Raw genomic sequence first — 23,611 nt, forward strand, 5'->3', positions numbered from 1 at the left:
TTAATATTTCAGAAATATGTAAAACTTTTGTTTTTCATTGAAAAACAGTTTCTGTTTGTGATAACGTTTTTTAATCTATATAGTACTTAAGATATTTTAGGTTCATACAGAGACCGGCCGTTTTGGTGGTCGCCTTAATGAATATATTTTATTATTTATATTGGATTAGAGACTATCGTCTTGGAGAAGGTTATTGTAATTATCAGCACCAATGTTTATATTTATGCTCTTTAAAATACTGGTCACTTTCAGAGATAATTATCTACTAGCAGGGGTCACCATGAGAGGATTCATTGTATTTCCACTTTAGAATTATGATGACTGTGCAAAGTAATCGGTTAAATTTGAGACTGCACGTCTAGATTTGAGTGCTGAAAAGTTATCTCTTCCCCTTCCACAAATAAATTCCTTGTATGAAATCTGCAATAATATTTTGTGAGCTGTGTTGTCAATTGCTACCCTACTATCCGGGGTTCCGTCAGTAGCGCGCATGCGCAAAAGGTCCGTGGCAAAAACACACCCCTCATTTCCCAAAAAATCCTTTCTCTCGGAGTTTTAAAAATTAATCGTTCTGCATCGGGTCTGCAGGCCTTGACCTGATTTTTCAAGTGCGGTCCCCTTTTCGCGGTTCCCCTTCTGTTCCCATAGGGTCCATTGTTAAAAGAGGCCCCATTCTCGTAGGGGACCCTGGCACACGACTCTCCGTTGTAAAAGCGTGGCAGTTATCCCATTGTATTTTGCATCCGAATTGCTTAATGCGACGTAACGCGCATTTTGCTTCTCTCTGGAAAGAGGCCTTTCCTATGGCGATGTGCAAGTGATCGCAGTTTGGTCAGTCTTGAATTTAATTCTTATAAGTCTCGATTGATGCTTTGCTCAAACATTTATTCATTGCCTCAATTCAACAGGCAGTTATGAAAATTATTTATTTGTTATTCATTATGTTGTCTTTCAGGTGTATCTGATATGTCATCAGGTGTAACATTTCTGCCGTAATTAAATATCAACTTCTTACTTAACGATCTGGCTGACCAGGGCCTTTGTAATGTTCTGAAGCCCTTACTTATTACAGCTCTCTCAAAAATACATTAGATTTGTCGAAATACGGGATTTTTGGGCTCTGCTTTTAGTTTCCTTATTTTAACACGCACTGTTATTGTTCTATTGATTAAAATATGTATCTGGCTGATTTACTGCAAGTAAAGTCTTTACTAATTAACAGACACAAAATACTGACTGACTAATTAAAAAACAAAAAGAGCGCAAAACACAAGCCAAATACTCTTTGTAAAAAACTACCACTTGCAATTAATGAATCAAAGCAACATAAATGAAAGATTTACTTTTAGCATTGCAATAAAAAATTGCAGTAAGATTGTTTTCAGTCCACTAGGTGAGCTATTCGTTCAAGGAGAATTTGGATGTAGGTTTCAGAATTGGCTTTGTTATGTCGAAACCTTTTGAGGTTATTACCACCAAGAATTTAACTTCCATCGTTGATAGGGTATATACCAAGAAACTTTCACCGTGGGATGGCAATGAAATACCTGAAGTGTGCTTATAACCTATATATGCTGCTATAAGGATGGATACTGCTCTAACCTATGTAAGACTTAATGTGTATGTAAAGATAAAGCCTGAAGTGTAGTCATTTCGCTAAATGATAGGTCACTTTTGATTTTAACGATCTCATGATAGTATTTCATCTGAATCTAACCTGTGGTCCCTGACCTCTCAAAAAAACCTCATTTGTGCATACGTTCATCGAGGCGATGCGTGCAACCGGCCCATATTTACGTTATATGCGAGGAAAACCGCTATCATTCGTACACTTAGCATAGTCTACTCTTAGTGTGCTTAGTAAATTGTAAAAACTGAAATTATATATATATTTTTATACATAATCTTTTATATATTTATATACTTTTGATTGATATAGTAAACGGACAGTATTATTATTGGGAAGAAAAAAAAAGTTTCTTTATGTGAATTATATATGAAGTTAAAGCATACGCATACGTATAGCATATGCGTACGTATAGCATACGCATGCGTATTTGTCCCTCTTCAGTTTGTCATCCATAAAATATATTCATATTTTTATACATCAGTATGAACCAAAATTCAATGCTTCCTCTTGCATTTGCGTTAGAATATAACAGAATTTCACTAATTATTCGCTGTACATGCAGTTTCTGTGTTAAACAAATTCGGAAAATGCCAGACACATGCGTATTAGTGTTTTTTTAATAATCATGATAGTTATTATTGTTTGCGAAATTCATTTACTTCAAAGTAATAACTTTTTCTCAATTTGTTTGAAGGACTCAGATACTTCTCTTGCTTTACTGAAAAACTTTATTCCTGTCCTGTGCTCAGCATTCGAATCCGTTGCAGCGGTTGTCCATTGAATTAAAGCCAACTCTTAATTGTGGGAAAAATTCTGTCCAAAAGAAGACAATATTTTTAGATAAACAAGATTAGAATTCATTAGTGAATGCTTTCAATTATTGTTTGGTAGGTTTGTTGAAATTTGTTACCAAAAAATTAGCCATAAAATTTTGTGGACGCATTAAGTATTATTTCGCACTGAATTTTGGGTGTGTTAACTATGGCATCAACTGTTAATTATCACGCTAAGCGAAATTTAAGTTGAAATTCTAGTGAAATTAAAAGTGAGAATTCTAATACAGTCAAAGAATTTTTTCTCGAGAATCAAAAAAGGTCTGTAAGTACTGTTAGGAAGCAGTAAACAAAACCTTAAAAGTGAGTATCTTAATGTGTGGGATGGGCGTGGAAAAGTGTAATTGGAGTTGTCCATTGTTTCGTATGAGTCTGCTATTCTTCGGAGTTTGATCATCTCGCGACTCATGTTTCTCTTGGCTTGTACTCTAAAGTAATGAGAATCTTCGGAGTTTCAATTTCAATGTCATTTAAAAGGTAACTTTTCTAAGAGCAGTATTGGTTCATCTCAGTTCCTTTTGAATTTTGATTGTTTTTCAAGATATAGGCTTGAAATATTTCAGCATGACCACTTACTGATAAGTTGCTACAGCTTTTTGAAATTGCATGCCTGGAATTTTGTTCTTAAAGATCAAAGATATCGATGATTTATTTTCAGTTCAGTGCAATAAATCAAGAAAGTCGTTTTGTTGTGAAGCCAGCCTTTTTAATATCTTGCATGGGAAATTTAAAAGCTGAGAAATTTAAAATTGATATAATATAATGTTTTACAGTGAAGGGTAAGACGAATTATATCATCATCTTTCGTATGGGGTGCTCTATATATTATAAGCGTAAATATCAAGCATTTTATAATTTTTGTTGTTCATTTCAGCCCGTGCCCCCATCGCCCCACCCCTAAATCCGCCCTTTATTAGACGGAAAGAATTAGTCGACGATGTAATATGAAACTTCATAAATGCAGTGTTATCAACTAATGTGTTGAGGGATATCTAGATGTCTCAGCACATAAGAGATATTTATACAATTTGATTACAAATAAGTTGAATAAATATGAAACTTCATAAATGCAGTGTTATCAACTGATGTGTTGAGGGATATGTAGATGTCTCAGCACATAAGAGATATTTATACAAGTTGATTACAAATAAGTTGACTAAGTTAAAAATTTATTCTAATAAAAATATACCAATCCATACATTAATATGAAACATTATTCTTTCCCTTGTGTCACTTAAAAGTGGTGATTTTAAACGGGTACTAATACCTGCCCCGCTTTTAAACGGCAATCCGCAAGACGGGTACTAGTACCCGTCCCGCTTATAAGTGGCAATCTGCGAAACAGATACAAATACCCGCTCCCGCTCATAATGTATTAAGGTGTGGTCACAGGAACACTAAGTTAAATAAAAGATTTATTAAAACTCTGTCTTATAGATGCAACTAAAACAGCTCTTATGGGCCTCATTTTTTTTTTCTTTCCTCTCTTTCTTCCCTCCCCACACAGAAAATTTTTTTTATTAAAATAAAAAAAAATATTTACTTTATAGTCCTCTTACTAAGTATTTATCAAAATGTGCATAAATAACAATAATAATATCCCAAGAAAAAAAATTATTTATTTTTTCTTATTTTCTACTTGAAATTGAAATAAATCTAATATCTGAAATCTGCCTGCAAGGCATATTTTTCTTCGCCACGTTTTGTAATTGAAATATATTGACAACTAAATATTAGATTTTTAGACAGATATTTTTTGCGAAAAATTATAACTTGTTTAATTAATCTCTAAATAATTAAAGTTTAATTTAAACTGAAAATAAACAAATTAAGAAAACTTTCTAAGTTTTTCAGGTAAAACTTTCCAAGCGGGGCATAACTAGAGAATGAATAATGGCAACGTCGTATATTTCTATTATTTATTAAAATTTGCTTTAAAACTTTATAAACTTATAAACTTATTAGTTAAACGTATCTCACTACAGCTGGATATTTGGTGTTGGGTGGTGTTTTAATTGTGATGACATATAAATGTGTGCCCAAGCATAGTGATTGCTCTCAGGATAAAAATTCGTAGCTCATTTCGGTTTAGACAAGAATAAAGTTAATAAAATCTCTATCTTCAAATCTTTGAATAGGATTTCTATTACCTTGTAAATCAATAAGCTACATTTATAGATTTTCTTGTTCCTTATACATGTTCGTTTTTAATGGTAACGAAAATAATGAATTGAAATCTTTCGTACACCATATTTGAAAAAAATGCATGATTGAAATGTATTCGCGGGCCGCTAGTTTGAGACACTGCCCTAAGCTTAAACAGATTTTAAAATCGCTCGCCGAAAACGTATTTTCTTAGAAGCGGACTACTCGAAAAATAAGTGTTGTGTGGCCGTTTGCCAAAGCTATCTATCTGAACTACAAATTTACTCGCCATATAAACTCAACCTACTTTGCGTTCTGGCGAAAGCTATTGGGAGAAATCAAAATTATAGAGATGAATTGTCGTAAAAATAATCTGTTAGTTAAAATAAGCCTTACAAATTTAAATCCTGCATTCTATAATTTGCAGAGTGCAGTAAAAATGTTACTAAAGATAATTTCATAATACATTGCTAAAAATAAATAAAATGCTATTCTTAAGATCTGTGCTTTTAGTAAATAAAAGTACTTTTTATAATCAGTTTTGAAACTATACATCAGTTATTAGATTTGAATGAAATTCATAAGTAAAAATAATTATGAGTAGTATAAAATGCCAAAAACTTGCGCTAAAGCTGCTAAGTAATAAATAATTTATTTAAAAAAAAAGGGTATTTATCCCCAAGGAAAAGAATTTTAATTAAGGCTATGAATTATTAGAAAAAACTTTTTCAAGTATTTTGAAGTAGCTTTCCGAGTCAGTATCCAAAGTTATCTAGGTCTACTGTAGTAAAAACTATTTGGAATCTGTTGTAGTAAAAACTATTTAAAATCTCTAAAGAAAAATCCTTTGACCGTAAAAAACCCAAATTTTAAATTCAAAATCCAAAGTACTGAAAAAATAGTTATTGTTATTGATCGCAGATTAATTGACTTGTCAAGGGGAGCAAACCAATCTACTATCAATTAACAATAACCAAGTTAAGTAAGAGTGTGTCGTCTTTTTTAAATTCCTACATTAGCTCACACTCTCCCTATATCTTGTTCAAATTTTCAATCAATAAAATACTTTTTATTCATCCACTTAAGTTCAAATACATTTTTTAACTTGTAGTGGATGACACTTAATGTTAATACAGTTTTTTTTCACATATTAAAGTCAATTCCTACTTATTTATTCCTGTTTATCTGAATGCTGTTTTAAAATGTATTATAAGATAATGTTTTAAAATGTATTATAACAGATATGTTGTTTTTAAATATATTATAAGACTTACAAATAATGACCGTTTATTAGGCATTCTCACGTGCTGTAAAACTTAAATTTATAACTACTTATAAATAATATTACACGACTGTGATAAATGGGATTGTAATTTTTAACAAAAATAAACCGTACAAATTAAGTAACAGTAAGACAGAGTTCTAAAGTAATATAAAAAGTAACTTAATAAATAAAATTACTATTTTTTCGAGTCGCTGCTTCTTGATGTATTCCATAATTACAAACGATATCTTTCACATGGACATCGATATAGTTCACCGTGTATTGTACATTAGATGGAATATTAATTGAAGAACTGGACTGCTCGAAACTCACTGGAGAGGTTCCTTGCAATAATGAAGCATTTTTAAAAAATATTACTTGTTTCAAATAAGGATCAAATTAGTTATTTTGTTAGAGTTAGTTTATAAGTTAAGAACAATATTCAATTATTAGAAAGATATTGGTCTACTTAAGCCAAAAATTTTATATCATAAATAAAATCTAAAATTAAAATGAGTAAGAAATTCTTCTTAATTTAAGGTACACTTTAAGACATTAGACAAGACAAGATCTTATTTTAGAAAAAATATTCCCTAACACTCTCATTGTATTGTAAAATAAATAAAAAATTATCGAGATTTGTACAAAGTAATATATATAAAAGAAGACGTTAATAGGAAAAAAGTATAAATGAATATATTATTTTAGATTAATTTTTTTAATAATCAAACTCAAAATCAAAAGTAAAAATAAAATTTATATACTCTTTATTATTAAAACCTTAATTTCAAAATCAAAAGCAAAATGAGTATATTATTTTAGATTAATGTTCTTTAATAACCAAACTAAAAATCGGAAGCAAATAATAAATTATCATTAGATTTGAAAATATTCATAGTAGTTAATAAATCTGTATCATATATTAATAACGGTTTATTAAATATTACTTAATATGTATTAGAAAAAAGGCCAGAGAAAAAGAGCGAAATGTGTTTAAAACATTAGTTTTTGTAACGGCATTTATCTTACGAGCTGCAGTACATTAAAATATAATTTAATTTAAAGAACTGTTTATTTATATTTTATTTAAAAAATATAATAGTTACTCAAAACAAGTAATAAAATGGATTTGCGAGAATAAAGGTACGATAAGTATCTAAGAAATATGAAAAGTATCTAATATATGATATGTGTGACGCATGGTATTGTTAATTTACGTTTTTCGCAGCAACTATTCTAATTTTTGAATAGCAGAAATAATAATTATATGCTGATTATGTGTTTTTTAATTTATTTTTAGTCCAAAGGGGCTTTGTCCTTGAGGGACTATTGTTTTCGTTTTGCCATTTTGTGTCGAATCACTCTGAATTTCCGTTTTACTTTTCAAGCTGTAGCCGCCAAATATTATCGCCTTGTATTATATTTGAAGAAATTAATTTCATAATGAAGAATCTGCGTAAAGGTATGTATGTTTCTCGCATTGTGATAAAACAACGGTACCTAGAGCCATAAAATTTTGAGTGACATAATCCTACTGTGAATATGGGTATCTGAAAGCTCAAATTTTAAATTTCGAAAGTAAATTATTATGTAAAACTTTAACGAATTTTTGACTAACAAACTCAAGGATTTCAAAGCGAGTAATGGCAACACTGTACCGCAAAAACATTTTTATCTCCAGCGCGTGAGACTGTGTATCGGAAATTCTAAAGATATGCTCAATTTAAAATTATTTTGCGATATTGCTCTTGAACTGAATTTTATGGTTTAAGTGTGAAGAACATGATATTAATAAATAAAGGTTACTCACAAAATGTTAAAAAAAAAACCCTTTGGACGTAATTTAAAATCTGAAACCTTTCAGATTTTCTTTCTTCCTCTCCCTTTTTTTAAGTCTGTTTTTAGTATTTATTACTCTGTTATATTATTTCTTTTGTTTTATGCACCAACAAATATTTTTTTTTTCTTTTCTTCGTTGATGCTTCAATTGCTTTAAATATTATTTTTTATGTTATATGCAAAAACAAGAAGTGTAACAAAAATTATATAATATTTTCTTTTCCTTTTTAGGAAAGCCGAATGCATTTTTGTGATTGCACAACTATTTGGATATTTTAAATATGGCTGTGTTGGGATTTATGTCAAGCATATTATATTAAGAAATATAACCAGAAAAATATTTGGATAAACATCTTTGATAAACATTCCAGCAAGAAGGTAGGTTTTAATTTCATTTTAATGCTTTTTTAAATTCAGTAATTGAAAAAAATTATAATCTAGCTCTTTTATTTCATATTCATTTAGGGAATTTGGAAAATTATTAAGTTTATTTTGAACCCAGAAGAACTTCAGGAATATAACAGACCTTGTTTTCAGTTATTTATGCATTTGTGAGCGTTGTTTAAATTCCTAGGACAACTTTGCTTTCTAGTTGTTACATCGCTTAGTTATAACGTAATTGTCATAATTATGGGATAACTTATAATCTTTCGTGTTCATTTGAATTTTCTTTTGACTGAAATATTTTATTAATTTCTATATCTATTTCGTTAATACATTTTGATTAGGCTTCCGAAATGAATGAATAAATTAGAAAGAATTCATTAGTAATAGCGTGATTGCTTTGTAAACCACTTGGGGGGGGAATGAATTTAATTGATGAAACGTGCGTTAATTAACGTTAAAATATCGTCGACGTTAAGCCAGAAACAAGATATTTAAAAATTTCAAATGTAAAATCTGCTTGTTAAAAAAAAAAAAAAAGTGAAAGAAAGCACATTTTTATTTTGTTTATCCTTTTTTTTATTCATCTCTGAGATATTGCACCTATCTCTTTCCGGTACAAAAAAATATCGAATATAAGCGTAGAAAAAGCAGCAGAACTGCATTTGCTATTTACTGTTGCCCATCTCATATATATATATATATATATATATATATATATATATATATATAAATTGTAGAAAGCTCGCCTAAAAGTTACCAAGAGCTGCCGCTCCAAAAGGTTAAAGACGTTTTCAAAAATCAATACACATGAAAAGCAAATCATTAAACATGTAAAACATAAATACAATAAAATTAAATAACAGAAAAAGTTAAAAAGTAAGCGGAAAATGGTAAATTAGCCCAATTCGATATCCAAACAGGCTTTTCAAGGGAAATTTCATTGTTTGAACGTCGATTCAAGCTAACCCCATTACGCGTTTCGCCGAAACAGACAATTGAAACTTTTACGCTAAAAAATTTTTTTAACAAAGTGTCTTGGAAATTTTAATAGTCTCAATTCTCTGTTCCAATTTCCCGACGCGTCCGCTTAGAAAGACACATTAAGGTGTTAAAATATGTAAATCAAAATCAAACTTTCTAAATCTAGTCTAAAATTAAAATCAAAACGAAAATAAATAGCGATGAGCTATTAGTCCTAAAAATACAAATACATTCGGGCTGGGCCTGCAAGCTTAAAGATTAACAATTTAATTTTTAAAAATTGTAGATTTTATAAAACTGTAAGAAAACCTGTAGTTAATAATCTATATAAAATAAAAAAATTGAGAAAAGAACAACTCAGTGGGTCTTGCTAAGACCAAGAAAAAGTTGTAATAAAAGAAACAAAAAACTGACCTTGGCGATGTAAAGCTGTCCCTCTGAAAACATGTAGAAAAATGGCTGCTAACTTTAAGCGTCTTATTTTTGGATGACGTAGGTAGGGGGGAGCGAAGAGTTGTGGGCGTTTAGCCAATGCGAAGTGATTTTCGTTATCTGTAACTCGTCTCCTATTATCGGAGGGGGCCGGAAACCTCGTGAATCGTGTGAAGAGCTCAAAAAATGGCGCTTGGCTTGTAGAAGGATGGAAAAAAAATTTTTCGAAGTAAAAAAGGCAAATTCAGCTAAAACTATAAAAACTTGGCCATTAAAGCATGAGAAAAAGGAAAAAACAGTAAGATGTTAAAAAAGTCGTAATTCTTCAAGCTAGCGGGCGATCAAGCTACTATGAAAAATGAAAAAAGCCCGATTTGTTAATAAAAGCAGTAAAATTGGCCACTAAAGAAATTTAAATTTAAAAATATGTACATAAAAGTATTTAAGATTAAAGTGCCAAAATTTTTTGGAGGAAAGAGAACGAATAAACAAGAATTATCTGTATATTTTTACAATAGATTCTCTGAATTAGTCATCCTTCTTAAACCGTCCGTAGCTTTAGGTATAAAAAATCATTATCTAACTCAAAAAATCTATAATTAGGTAAGGTTAATGCCAGCTTTGGTCAGGGAATTTTTAATTATTTTATGTGGTATTTGGTTACTTTTTAAAATAGTTACGAAGTATAGTATTTCTTCTTGTAAGTGATCCGCAGTATTGCAAATTCTTTTCATTCTAAGTAGCTGTGAATAAATTGTGTTGATTATTACTCTTTTGGAAATATTTGAATTCCAGTTAGTGAGTTTAAGTGTGGAAAAATTAAATTCTCTTCTTTTATCGTAAACTTTAATAAAACGGTAATCAATAATATGTAAATCAAGGTAGACTATATCATGCTGTTCTGTATTGGTTTTATTAAGTTTTAAGCAAGCAGGGTAGATATTAGCGTTTTCTATTTTGTTGTAGTTATTGAATGCTATGACATCATCAATATATCTATAGATGTGTTGGAAAAAGAGACTTTCTTCCGTTCTGAGTGAACGTACATAGGTTAGTTCTTTAGTGAACAGGAATAATTCACAAACTGAAGTTGAAAAATTCCCGCCCATAGGTATTCCTTGTACTTGTTTATAGATGTAATTGTCAAATTGAATAAAATTATTGAAGAGAACGCTGGTAAGGAATAGCTGCCATTTTTCGTTGCTGAGAATGGTAGAAATTTGTGGAAATAAATCTGGAAGAGTAAGTAAACTTGTAAAAATTTCTTCGAGTGGTAGAGATGTATAAAGGTTTTCAAAGTCGTAGCATTGGATATGTTCTATTTGAAGGGAATTCAGAGTTTTAATAACTTGTTCATTACTAGAGATCATCCAGTTGCAATGCAAACCTTTAAAATCATAGTTATTGATTAGTTCACGAATCATACGAAGTTTTTGCGCAAAGAGATAATCTATTTCTTTGAGATAACTTTTAGTACTATTAGCTATGAACCTGAATTTAATTGGAGACTTATGAAATTTCGGTAAGGCATAGAGATTTTCAAACCTGTTGTTATATTTCTGGGGTTGTATTTTAAGTCTTTTATGTAGTGCTTTAAATTTATTTAGAAGAATCTGAGTACTGGAAGTTATTTTTTGGTAAGTGCTAGTGTTATTTAACTCTTCATGCAGAAGGTTGTAGTAGAAGTGTTGTCAAATAATACTAAAATTGTTGCTTGCTTTGTCAATCTTCGTGATGATAAAGTTATGTTGCAATTTTTGAATGAGATCCTCCAGGTGTTTTTTATTGTGTAAAGAGTTGAAATTAGGCGCCTTGAAAAGCAAACATTGAAATTCTTTTATAAGTGCAGCTTTCCATTCAAGAAAAGTTGTAGTGGGTAAATTGGATCTTGTACTAGCAATAATAATAAATTTATCTAGATCATTATTGAATTGTTTGAGGCAGACGTGTCTATTAAGACTGAAAGTAGGACGAAACTTGGTGCCTAGTTGCATAAGGTTACGTAATTCTGTATTTTCTACAATATTAAGATCTCCTGTGACTATATGTTGGTGGAAAGGATCGACATATTTTTTGTAGACAGGCATTTGGCAGTAACAAGTGCTATTATCTTTTATAACGTGGTGGTTTATAACTAGCTGACCCAAGGTTTTTTCAAATTTAAAACAGGGTTTAATCTGGACTGGTTGGTTGGGAAGCAAGTGCTGATATTTTTTGAAAATGCTAGGAATTTTGAACTTATCGTAAGAAGGGTGTTTGAACTGAATAGTACAAAAAAGTTTTTTGCGAAAGAAACTACAGTTTTTTAGTTTAAAATTGCAGAAGTCTAAAATAAGATCCTTGACTATTTTGGAGCATTGAGACGGTTGATTTACTGTTTTAATCAGATTCCATAAGGTAGTATTCTTAAAGGTATGAAGAAGTTTTATGGCATTTTTAACGAAGTTTTGATGTCCAAGGTAGGAATTAAGATTATGAATAATTAATTTCAGATCTTGTGTCGAAAAAAATTTTTTGTTTTTAGCATCACCTCCTCTAGTTCCTCTGTTAGTAGTGGTGCTAAAAAATCTGAATTGTCCATATATAGAAATCTCGTGCTGCCTATTAGTGGTATTACTGAGATATGCATTCAGACCGTAAGGATAAAGTGACTTATTTTGAAGTATGTAAATCGACTCCTTAAACAGTCGAAGTTTGGTGTTAGGAACAATATCAAGCACGTTAATTTCTATGTGATCAAAATTATGTTGATAATAATGTTCAAGAATAGCTGTAAGTTGATGATCTTTGGTGCTATTATTGTTATTATTTTTATTTTTAAATCTTTTAATATGCGATCTATGGTTATTAATTCTGAGGTTGAGAGGGTTTTTAGTTTGACCTATATATGCGAGAGAACATTCTTTACAGGTGATTTGGTAGATGCAATTGTATGTCTTTCAAAGTGATTGTGTTTTACTTGCAGTAGAAGGAAGCGGAGTAGCATTAGCCTTACAGGTTTTTCAAAGCTGGTTGCTTCATTTAATTATTTTTATGTTATTTATCTGAGCCAGTGATTGAAAGTAAAGAGGGAGCTAGCCTGCTTTACAGTGTTTTTTGGGAGGAAGACTAACCTATCGTGAAAGTGGAACTGTTAATAGTTCCCGGCAACTTATAAGCTAAAGCTCAAAAACCTGAAAAACTGAATATATCAGAACTAAATGACACTTTTTTGCGCTAAAAGCTGCGAAAAAGAAATAATTTATCAAGCAAAGCAGTAATAACAATTTTGGTCAAGAAAACATCTTGCGCAATATGCTGCAAAATAAGTAAAAAATAAAAATTGTAGAAAGCTCGCCTAAAAGTTACCAAGAGCTGCCGCTCCAAAAGGTTAAAGACGTTTTCAAAAATCAATACACATGAAAAGCAAATCATTAGACATGTAAAACATAAATACAATAAAATTAAATAACAGAAAAAGTTAAAAAGTAAGCGGAAAATGGTAAATTAGCCCAATTCGATATCCAAACAGGCTTTTCAAGGGAAATTTCATTGTTTGAACGTCGATTCAAGCTAACCCCATTACGCGTTTCGCCGAAACAGACAATTGAAACTTTTACGCTAAAAAATTTTTTTAACAAAGTGTCTTGGAAATTTTAATAGTCTCAATTCTCTGTTCCAATTTCCCGACGCGTCCGCTTAGAAAGACACATTAAGGTGTTAAAATATGTAAATCAAAATCAAACTTTCTAAATCTAGTCTAAAATTAAAATCAAAACGAAAATAAATAGCGATGAGCTATTAGTCCTAAAAATACAAATACATTCGGGCTGGGCCTGCAAGCTTAAAGATTAACAGTTTAATTTTTAAAAATTGTAGATTTTATAAAACTGTAAGAAAACCTGTAGTTAATAATCTATATAAAATAAAAAAATTGAGAAAAGAACAACTCAGTGGGTCTTGCTAAGACCAAGAAAAAGTTGTAATAAAAGAAACAAAAAACTGACCTTGGCGATGTAAAGCTGTCCCTCTGAAAACATGTAGAAAAATGGCTGCTAACTTTAAGCGTCTTATTTTTGGATGACGTAGGTAGGGGGGAGCGAAGAGTTGTGGGCGTTTAGCCAATGCGAAGGGATTTTCGTTATCTGTAACTCGTCTCCTATTATCGGAGGGGGCCGGAAACCTCGTGAATCGTGTGAAGAGCTCAAAAAATGGCGCTTGGCTTGTAGAAGGATGGAAAAAAAATTTTTCGAAGTGAAAATGGCAAATTCAGCTAAAACTATAAAAACTTGGCCATTAAAGCATGAGAAAAAGGAAAAAACAGTAAGATGTTAAAAAAGTCGTAATTCTTCAAGCTAGCGGGCGATCAAGCTACTATGAAAAATGAAAAAAGCCCGATTTGTTAATAAAAGCAGTAAAATTGGCCACTAAAGAAATTTAAATTTAAAAATATGTACATAAAAGTATTTAAGATTAAAGTGCCAAAATTTTTTGGAGGAAAGAGAACGAATAAACAAGAATTATCTGTACATTTTTACAATAGATTCTCTGAATTAGTCATCCTTCTTAAACCGTCCGTAGCTTTAGGTATAAAAAATCATTATCTAACTCAAAAAATCTATAATTAGGTAAGGTTAATGCCAGCTTTGGTCAGGGAATTTTTAATTATTTTATGTGGTATTTGGTTACTTTTTAAAATAGTTACGAAGTATAGTATTTCTTCTTGTAAGTGATCCGCAGTATTGCAAATTCTTTTCATTCTAAGTAGCTGTGAATAAATTGTGTTGATTATTACTCTTTTGGAAATATTTGAATTCCAGTTAGTGAGTTTAAGTGTGGAAAAATTAAATTCTCTTCTTTTATCGTAAACTTTAATAAAACGGTAATCAATAATATGTAAATCAAGGTAGACTATATCATGCTGTTCTGTATTGGTTTTATTAAGTTTTAAGCAAGCAGGGTAGATATTAGCGTTTTCTATTTTGTTGTAGTTATTAAATGCTATGACATCATCAATATATCTATAGATGTGTTGGAAAAAGAGACTTTCTTCCGTTCTGAGTGAACGTACATAGGTTAGTTCTTTAGTGAACAGGAATAATTCACAAACTGAAGTTGAAAAATTCCCGCCCATAGGTATTCCTTGTACTTGTTTATAGATGTAATTGTCAAATTGAATAAAATTATTGAAGAGAACGCTGGTAAGGAATAGCTGCCATTTTTCGTTGCTGAGAATGGTAGAAATTTGTGGAAATAAATCTGGAAGAGTAAGTAAACTTGTAAAAATTTCTTCGAGTGGTAGAGATGTATAAAGGTTTTCAAAGTCGTAGCATTGGATATGTTCTATTTGAAGGGAATTCAGAGTTTTAATAACTTGTTCATTACTAGAGATCATCCAGTTGCAATGCAAACCTTTAAAATCATAGTTATTGATTAGTTCACGAATCATACGAAGTTTTTGCGCAAAGAGATAATCTATTTCTTTGAGATAACTTTTAGTACTATTAGCTATGAACCTGAATTTAATTGGAGACTTATGAAATTTCGGTAAGGCATAGAGATTTGCAAACCTGTTGTTATATTTCTGGGGTTGTATTTTAAGTCTTTTATGTAGTGCTTTAAATTTATTTAGAAGAATCTGAGTACTGGAAGTTATTTTTTGGTAAGTGCTAGTGTTATTTAACTCTTCATGCAGAAGGTTGTAGTAGAAGTGTTGTCAAATAATACTAAAATTGTTGCTTGCTTTGTCAATCTTCGTGATGATAAAGTTATGTTGCAATTTTTGAATGAGATCCTCCAGGTGTTTTTTATTGTGTAAAGAGTTGAAATTAGGCGCCTTGAAAAGCAAACATTGAAATTCTTTTATAAGTGCAGCTTTCCATTCAAGAAAAGTTGTAGTGGGTAAATTGGATCTTGTACTAGCAATAATAATAAATTTATCTAGATCATTATTGAATTGTTTGAGGCAGACGTGTCTATTAAGACTGAAAGTAGGACGAAACTTGGTGCCTAGTTGCATAAGGTTACGTAATTCTGTATTTTCTACAATATTAAGATCTCCTGTGACTATATGTTGGTGGAAAGGATCGACATATTTTTTGTAGACAGGCATTTGGCAGTAACAAGTGCTATTATCTTTTATAACGTGGTGGTTTATAACTAGCTGACCCAAGGTTTTTTCAAATTTAAAACAGGGTTTAATCTGGACTGGTTGGTTGGGAAGCAAGTGCTGATATTTTTTGAAAATGCTAGGAATTTTGAACTTATCGTAAGAAGGGTGTTTGAACTGAATAGTACAAAAAAGTTTTTTGCGAAAGAAACTACAGTTTTTTAGTTTAAAATTGCAGAAGTCTAAAATAAGATCCTTGACTATTTTGGAGCATTGAGACGGTTGATTTACTGTTTTAATCAGATTCCATAAGGTAGTATTCTTAAAGGTATGAAGAAGTTTTATGGCATTTTTAACGAAGTCTTGATGTCCAAGGTAGGAATTAAGATTATGAATAATTAATTTCAGATCTTGTGTCGAAAAAAATTTTTTGTTTTTAGCATCACCTCCTCTAGTTCCTCTGTTAGTAGTGGTGCTAAAAAATCTGAATTGTCCATATATAGAAATCTCGTGCTGCCTATTAGTGGTATTACTGAGATATGCATTCAGACCGTAAGGATAAAGTGACTTATTTTGAAGTATGTAAATCGACTCCTTAAACAGTCGAAGTTTGGTGTTAGGAACAATATCAAGCACGTTAATTTCTATGTGATCAAAATTATGTTGATAATAATGTTCAAGAATAGCTGTAAGTTGATGATCTTTGGTGCTATTATTGTTATTATTTTTATTTTTAAATCTTTTAATATGCGATCTATGGTTATTAATTCTGAGGTTGAGAGGGTTTTTAGTTTGACCTATATATGCGAGAGAACATTCTTTACAGGTGATTTGGTAGATGCAATTGTATGTCTTTCAAAGTGATTGTGTTTTACTTGCAGTAGAAGGAAGCGGAGTAGCATTAGCCTTACAGGTTTTTCAAAGCTGGTTGCTTCATTTAATTATTTTTATGTTATTTATCTGAGCCAGTGATTGAAAGTAAAGAGGGAGCTAGCCTGCTTTACAGTGTTTTTTGGGAGGAAGACTAACCTATCGTGAAAGTGAAACTGTTAATAGTTCCCGGCAACTTATAAGCTAAAGCTCAAAAACCTGAAAAACTGAATATATCAGAACTAAATGACACTTTTTTGCGCTAAAAGCTGCGAAAAAGAAATAATTTATCAAGCAAAGCAGTAATAACAATTTTGGTCAAGAAAACATCTTGCGCAATATGCTGCAAAATAAGTAAAAAATAAAAATTGTAGAAAGCTCGCCTAAAAGTTACCAAGAGCTGCCGCTCCAAAAGGTTAAAGACGTTTTCAAAAATCAATACACATGAAAAGCAAATCATTAGACATGTAAAACATAAATACAATAAAATTAAATAACAGAAAAAGTTAAAAAGTAAGCGGAAAATGGTAAATTAGCCCAATTCGATATCCAAACAGGCTTTTCAAGGGAAATTTCATTGTTTGAACGTCGATTCAAGCTAACCCCATTACGCGTTTCGCCGAAACAGACAATTGAAACTTTTACGCTAAAAAATTTTTTTAACAAAGTGTCTTGGAAATTTTAATAGTCTCAATTCTCTGTTCCAATTTCCCGACGCGTCCGCTTAGAAAGACACATTAAGGTGTTAAAATATGTAAATCAAAATCAAACTTTCTAAATCTAGTCTAAAATTAAAATCAAAACGAAAATAAATAGCGATGAGCTATTAGTCCTAAAAATACAAATACATTCGGGCTGGGCCTGCAAGCTTAAAGATTAACAGTTTAATTTTTAAAAATTGTAGATTTTATAAAACTGTAAGAAAACCTGTAGTTAATAATCTATATAAAATAAAAAAATTGAGAAAAGAACAACTCAGTGGGTCTTGCTAAGACCAAGAAAAAGTTGTAATAAAAGAAACAAAAAACTGACCTTGGCGATGTAAAGCTGTCCCTCTGAAAACATGTAGAAAAATGGCTGCTAACTTTAAGCGTCTTATTTTTGGATGACGTAGGTAGGGGGGAGCGAAGAGTTGTGGGCGTTTAGCCAATGCGAAGGGATTTTCGTTATCTGTAACTCGTCTCCTATTATCGGAGGGGGCCGGAAACCTCGTGAATCGTGTGAAGAGCTCAAAAAATGGCGCTTGGCTTGTAGAAGGATGGAAAAAAAATTTTTCGAAGTGAAAATGGCAAATTCAGCTAAAACTATAAAAACTTGGCCATTAAAGCATGAGAAAAAGGAAAAAACAGTAAGATGTTAAAAAAGTCGTAATTCTTCAAGCTAGCGGGCGATCAAGCTACTATGAAAAATGAAAAAAGCCCGATTTGTTAATAAAAGCAGTAAAATTGGCCACTAAAGAAATTTAAATTTAAAAATATGTACATAAAAGTATTTAAGATTAAAGTGCCAAAATTTTTTGGAGGAAAGAGAACGAATAAACAAGAATTATCTGTACATTTTTACAATAGATTCTCTGAATTAGTCATCCTTCTTAAACCGTCCGTAGCTTTAGGTATAAAAAATCATTATCTAACTCAAAAAATCTATAATTAGGTAAGGTTAATGCCAGCTTTGGTCAGGGAATTTTTAATTATTTTATGTGGTATTTGGTTACTTTTTAAAATAGTTACGAAGTATAGTATTTCTTCTTGTAAGTGATCCGCAGTATTGCAAATTCTTTTCATTCTAAGTAGCTGTGAATAAATTGTGTTGATTATTACTCTTTTGGAAATATTTGAATTCCAGTTAGTGAGTTTAAGTGTGGAAAAATTAAATTCTCTTCTTTTATCGTAAACTTTAATAAAACGGTAATCAATAATATGTAAATCAAGGTAGACTATATCATGCTGTTCTGTATTGGTTTTATTAAGTTTTAAGCAAGCAGGGTAGATATTAGCGTTTTCTATTTTGTTGTAGTTATTAAATGCTATGACATCATCAATATATCTATAGATGTGTTGGAAAAAGAGACTTTCTTCCGTTCTGAGTGAACGTACATAGGTTAGTTCTTTAGTGAACAGGAATAATTCACAAACTGAAGTTGAAAAATTCCCGCCCATAGGTATTCCTTGTACTTGTTTATAGATGTAATTGTCAAATTGAATAAAATTATTGAAGAGAACGCTGGTAAGGAATAGCTGCCATTTTTCGTTGCTGAGAATGGTAGAAATTTGTGGAAATAAATCTGGAAGAGTAAGTAAACTTGTAAAAATTTCTTCGAGTGGTAGAGATGTATAAAGGTTTTCAAAGTCGTAGCATTGGATATGTTCTATTTGAAGGGAATTCAGAGTTTTAATAACTTGTTCATTACTAGAGATCATCCAGTTGCAATGCAAACCTTTAAAATCATAGTTATTGATTAGTTCACGAATCATACGAAGTTTTTGCGCAAAGAGATAATCTATTTCTTTGAGATAACTTTTAGTACTATTAGCTATGAACCTGAATTTAATTGGAGACTTATGAAATTTCGGTAAGGCATAGAGATTTGCAAACCTGTTGTTATATTTCTGGGGTTGTATTTTAAGTCTTTTATGTAGTGCTTTAAATTTATTTAGAAGAATCTGAGTACTGGAAGTTATTTTTTGGTAAGTGCTAGTGTTATTTAACTCTTCATGCAGAAGGTTGTAGTAGAAGTGTTGTCAAATAATACTAAAATTGTTGCTTGCTTTGTCAATCTTCGTGATGATAAAGTTATGTTGCAATTTTTGAATGAGATCCTCCAGGTGTTTTTTATTGTGTAAAGAGTTGAAATTAGGCGCCTTGAAAAGCAAACATTGAAATTCTTTTATAAGTGCAGCTTTCCATTCAAGAAAAGTTGTAGTGGGTAAATTGGATCTTGTACTAGGAATAATAATAAATTTATCTAGATCATTATTGAATTGTTTGAGGCAGACGTGTCTATTAAGACTGAAAGTAGGACGAAACTTGGTGCCTAGTTGCATAAGGTTACGTAATTCTGTATTTTCTACAATATTAAGATCTCCTGTGACTATATGTTGGTGGAAAGGATCGACATATTTTTTGTAGACAGGCATTTGGCAGTAACAAGTGCTATTATCTTTTATAACGTGGTGGTTTATAACTAGCTGACCCAAGGTTTTTTCAAATTTAAAACAGGGTTTAATCTGGACTGGTTGGTTGGGAAGCAAGTGCTGATATTTTTTGAAAATGCTAGGAATTTTGAACTTATCGTAAGAAGGGTGTTTGAACTGAATAGTACAAAAAAGTTTTTTGCGAAAGAAACTACAGTTTTTTAGTTTAAAATTGCAGAAGTCTAAAATAAGATCCTTGACTATTTTGGAGCATTGAGACGGTTGATTTACTGTTTTAATCAGATTCCATAAGGTAGTATTCTTAAAGGTATGAAGAAGTTTTATGGCATTTTTAACGAAGTCTTGATGTCCAAGGTAGGAATTAAGATTATGAATAATTAATTTCAGATCTTGTGTCGAAAAAAATTTTTTGTTTTTAGCATCACCTCCTCTAGTTCCTCTGTTAGTAGTGGTGCTAAAAAATCTGAATTGTCCATATATAGAAATCTCGTGCTGCCTATTAGTGGTATTACTGAGATATGCATTCAGACCGTAAGGATAAAGTGACTTATTTTGAAGTATGTAAATCGACTCCTTAAACAGTCGAAGTTTGGTGTTAGGAACAATATCAAGCACGTTAATTTCTATGTGATCAAAATTATGTTGATAATAATGTTCAAGAATAGCTGTAAGTTGATGATCTTTGGTGCTATTATTGTTATTATTTTTATTTTTAAATCTTTTAATATGCGATCTATGGTTATTAATTCTGAGGTTGAGAGGGTTTTTAGTTTGACCTATATATGCGAGAGAACATTCTTTACAGGTGATTTGGTAGATGCAATTGTATGTCTTTCAAAGTGATTGTGTTTTACTTGCAGTAGAAGGAAGCGGAGTAGCATTAGCCTTACAGGTTTTTCAAAGCTGGTTGCTTCATTTAATTATTTTTATGTTATTTATCTGAGCCAGTGATTGAAAGTAAAGAGGGAGCTAGCCTGCTTTATAGTGTTTTTTGGGAGGAAGACTAACCTATCGTGAAAGTGGAACTGTTAATAGTTCCCGGCAACTTATAAGTTAAAGCTCAAAAACCTGAAAAACTGAATATATCAGAACTAAATGACACTTTTTTGCGCTAAAAGCTGCGAAAAAGAAATAATTTATCAAGCAAAGCAGTAATAACAATTTTGGTCAAGAAAACATCTTGCGCAATATGCTGCAAAATAAGTAAAAAATAAAAATTGTAGAAAGCTCGCCTAAAAGTTACCAAGAGCTGCCGCTCCAAAAGGTTAAAGACGTTTTCAAAAATCAATACACATGAAAAGCAAATCATTAGACATGTAAAACATAAATACAATAAAATTAAATAACAGAAAAAGTTAAAAAGTAAGCGGAAAATGGTAAATTAGCCCAATTCGATATCCAAACAGGCTTTTCAAGGGAAATTTCATTGTTTGAACGTCGATTCAAGCTAACCCCATTACGCGTTTCGCCGAAACAGACAATTGAAACTTTTACGCTAAAAAATTTTTTTAACAAAGTGTCTTGGAAATTTTAATAGTCTCAATTCTCTGTTCCAATTTCCCGACGCGTCCGCTTAGAAAGACACATTAAGGTGTTAAAATATGTAAATCAAAATCAAACTTTCTAAATCTAGTCTAAAATTAAAATCAAAACGAAAATAAATAGCGATGAGCTATTAGTCCTAAAAATACAAATACATTCGGGCTGGGCCTGCAAGCTTAAAGATTAACAGTTTAATTTTTAAAAATTGTAGATTTTATAAAACTGTAAGAAAACCTGTAGTTAATAATCTATATAAAATAAAAAAATTGAGAAAAGAACAACTCAGTGGGTCTTGCTAAGACCAAGAAAAAGTTGTAATAAAAGAAACAAAAAACTGACCTTGGCGATGTAAAGCTGTCCCTCTGAAAACATGTAGAAAAATGGCTGCTAACTTTAAGCGTCTTATTTTTGGATGACGTAGGTAGGGGGGAGCGAAGAGTTGTGGGCGTTTAGCCAATGCGAAGGGATTTTCGTTATCTGTAACTCGTCTCCTATTATCGGAGGGGGCCGGAAACCTCGTGAATCGTGTGAAGAGCTCAAAAAATGGCGCTTGGCTTGTAGAAGGATGGAAAAAAAATTTTTCGAAGTGAAAATGGCAAATTCAGCTAAAACTATAAAAACTTGGCCATTAAAGCATGAGAAAAAGGAAAAAACAGTAAGATGTTAAAAAAGTCGTAATTCTTCAAGCTAGCGGGCGATCAAGCTACTATGAAAAATGAAAAAAGCCCGATTTGTTAATAAAAGCAGTAAAATTGGCCACTAAAGAAATTTAAATTTAAAAATATGTACATAAAAGTATTTAAGATTAAAGTGCCAAAATTTTTTGGAGGAAAGAGAACGAATAAACAAGAATTATCTGTACATTTTTACAATAGATTCTCTGAATTAGTCATCCTTCTTAAACCGTCCGTAGCTTTAGGTATAAAAAATCATTATCTAACTCAAAAAATCTATAATTAGGTAAGGTTAATGCCAGCTTTGGTCAGGGAATTTTTAATTATTTTATGTGGTATTTGGTTACTTTTTAAAATAGTTACGAAGTATAGTATTTCTTCTTGTAAGTGATCCGCAGTATTGCAAATTCTTTTCATTCTAAGTAGCTGTGAATAAATTGTGTTGATTATTACTCTTTTGGAAATATTTGAATTCCAGTTAGTGAGTTTAAGTGTGGAAAAATTAAATTCTCTTCTTTTATCGTAAACTTTAATAAAACGGTAATCAATAATATGTAAATCAAGGTAGACTATATCATGCTGTTCTGTATTGGTTTTATTAAGTTTTAAGCAAGCAGGGTAGATATTAGCGTTTTCTATTTTGTTGTAGTTATTAAATGCTATGACATCATCAATATATCTATAGATGTGTTGGAAAAAGAGACTTTCTTCCGTTCTGAGTGAACGTACATAGGTTAGTTCTTTAGTGAACAGGAATAATTCACAAACTGAAGTTGAAAAATTCCCGCCCATAGGTATTCCTTGTACTTGTTTATAGATGTAATTGTCAAATTGAATAAAATTATTGAAGAGAACGCTGGTAAGGAATAGCTGCCATTTTTCGTTGCTGAGAATGGTAGAAATTTGTGGAAATAAATCTGGAAGAGTAAGTAAACTTGTAAAAATTTCTTCGAGTGGTAGAGATGTATAAAGGTTTTCAAAGTCGTAGCATTGGATATGTTCTATTTGAAGGGAATTCAGAGTTTTAATAACTTGTTCATTACTAGAGATCATCCAGTTGCAATGCAAACCTTTAAAATCATAGTTATTGATTAGTTCACGAATCATACGAAGTTTTTGCGCAAAGAGATAATCTATTTCTTTGAGATAACTTTTAGTACTATTAGCTATGAACCTGAATTTAATTGGAGACTTATGAAATTTCGGTAAGGCATAGAGATTTGCAAACCTGTTGTTATATTTCTGGGGTTGTATTTTAAGTCTTTTATGTAGTGCTTTAAATTTATTTAGAAGAATCTGAGTTTCCGCTTACTTTTTAACTTTTTCTGTTATTTAATTTTATTGTATTTATGTTTTACATGTCTAATGATTTGCTTTTCATGTGTATTGATTTTTGAAAACGTCTTTAACCTTTTGGAGCGGCAGCTCTTGGTAACTTTTAGGCGAGCTTTCTACAATTTTTATTTTTTACTTATTTTGCAGGATATTGCGCAAGATGTTTTCTTTACCAAAATTGTTATTACTGCTTTGCTTGATAAATTATATGTATATATATATATATATATATATATATAGAAGCAGTTTTAAATGTAAACATAACTGAGAAAATTTCTGGCATAAAAAGGATAGAATTACATAATTTCTGATTTACCACTTATTTTTGATTCCTCACTATTGTAAACTTTGTTGAAAGATTTGATAACTATGGGCTGCAATTCTTATGAGCTTATTCTGGCATACTACTTATTCTAAGTATTAATTCTACTTCTTT

At 31.0% G+C, this 23,611-nt stretch overlaps 1 protein-coding gene across 4 annotated transcripts in view; it reads left to right on the forward strand.

Moving 5' to 3' along the window:
- The window catches only part of LOC118190303 (nucleoside diphosphate kinase 5-like), a 599,363-nt gene that overhangs the window by 62,875 nt on the left and 512,877 nt on the right, over window positions 1–23,611 (forward strand). For all 4 annotated transcript variants that reach the window (XR_015040847.1, XR_015040846.1, XR_015040849.1 and 1 more), the window contains exon 2: window positions 7,943–8,089. The gene's annotated coding sequence lies outside the window, so the exon portion shown is untranslated. The remainder of the gene's footprint in view (window positions 1–7,942; window positions 8,090–23,611) is intronic.

Source organism: Stegodyphus dumicola, chromosome 4 (genome assembly GCF_044657685.1).
Source record: "Stegodyphus dumicola isolate Sdum_Otavi_A_Nest chromosome 4, ASM4465768v1".
In the NCBI taxonomy this organism is placed as follows: Eukaryota; Metazoa; Arthropoda; class Arachnida; order Araneae; family Eresidae; genus Stegodyphus; species Stegodyphus dumicola.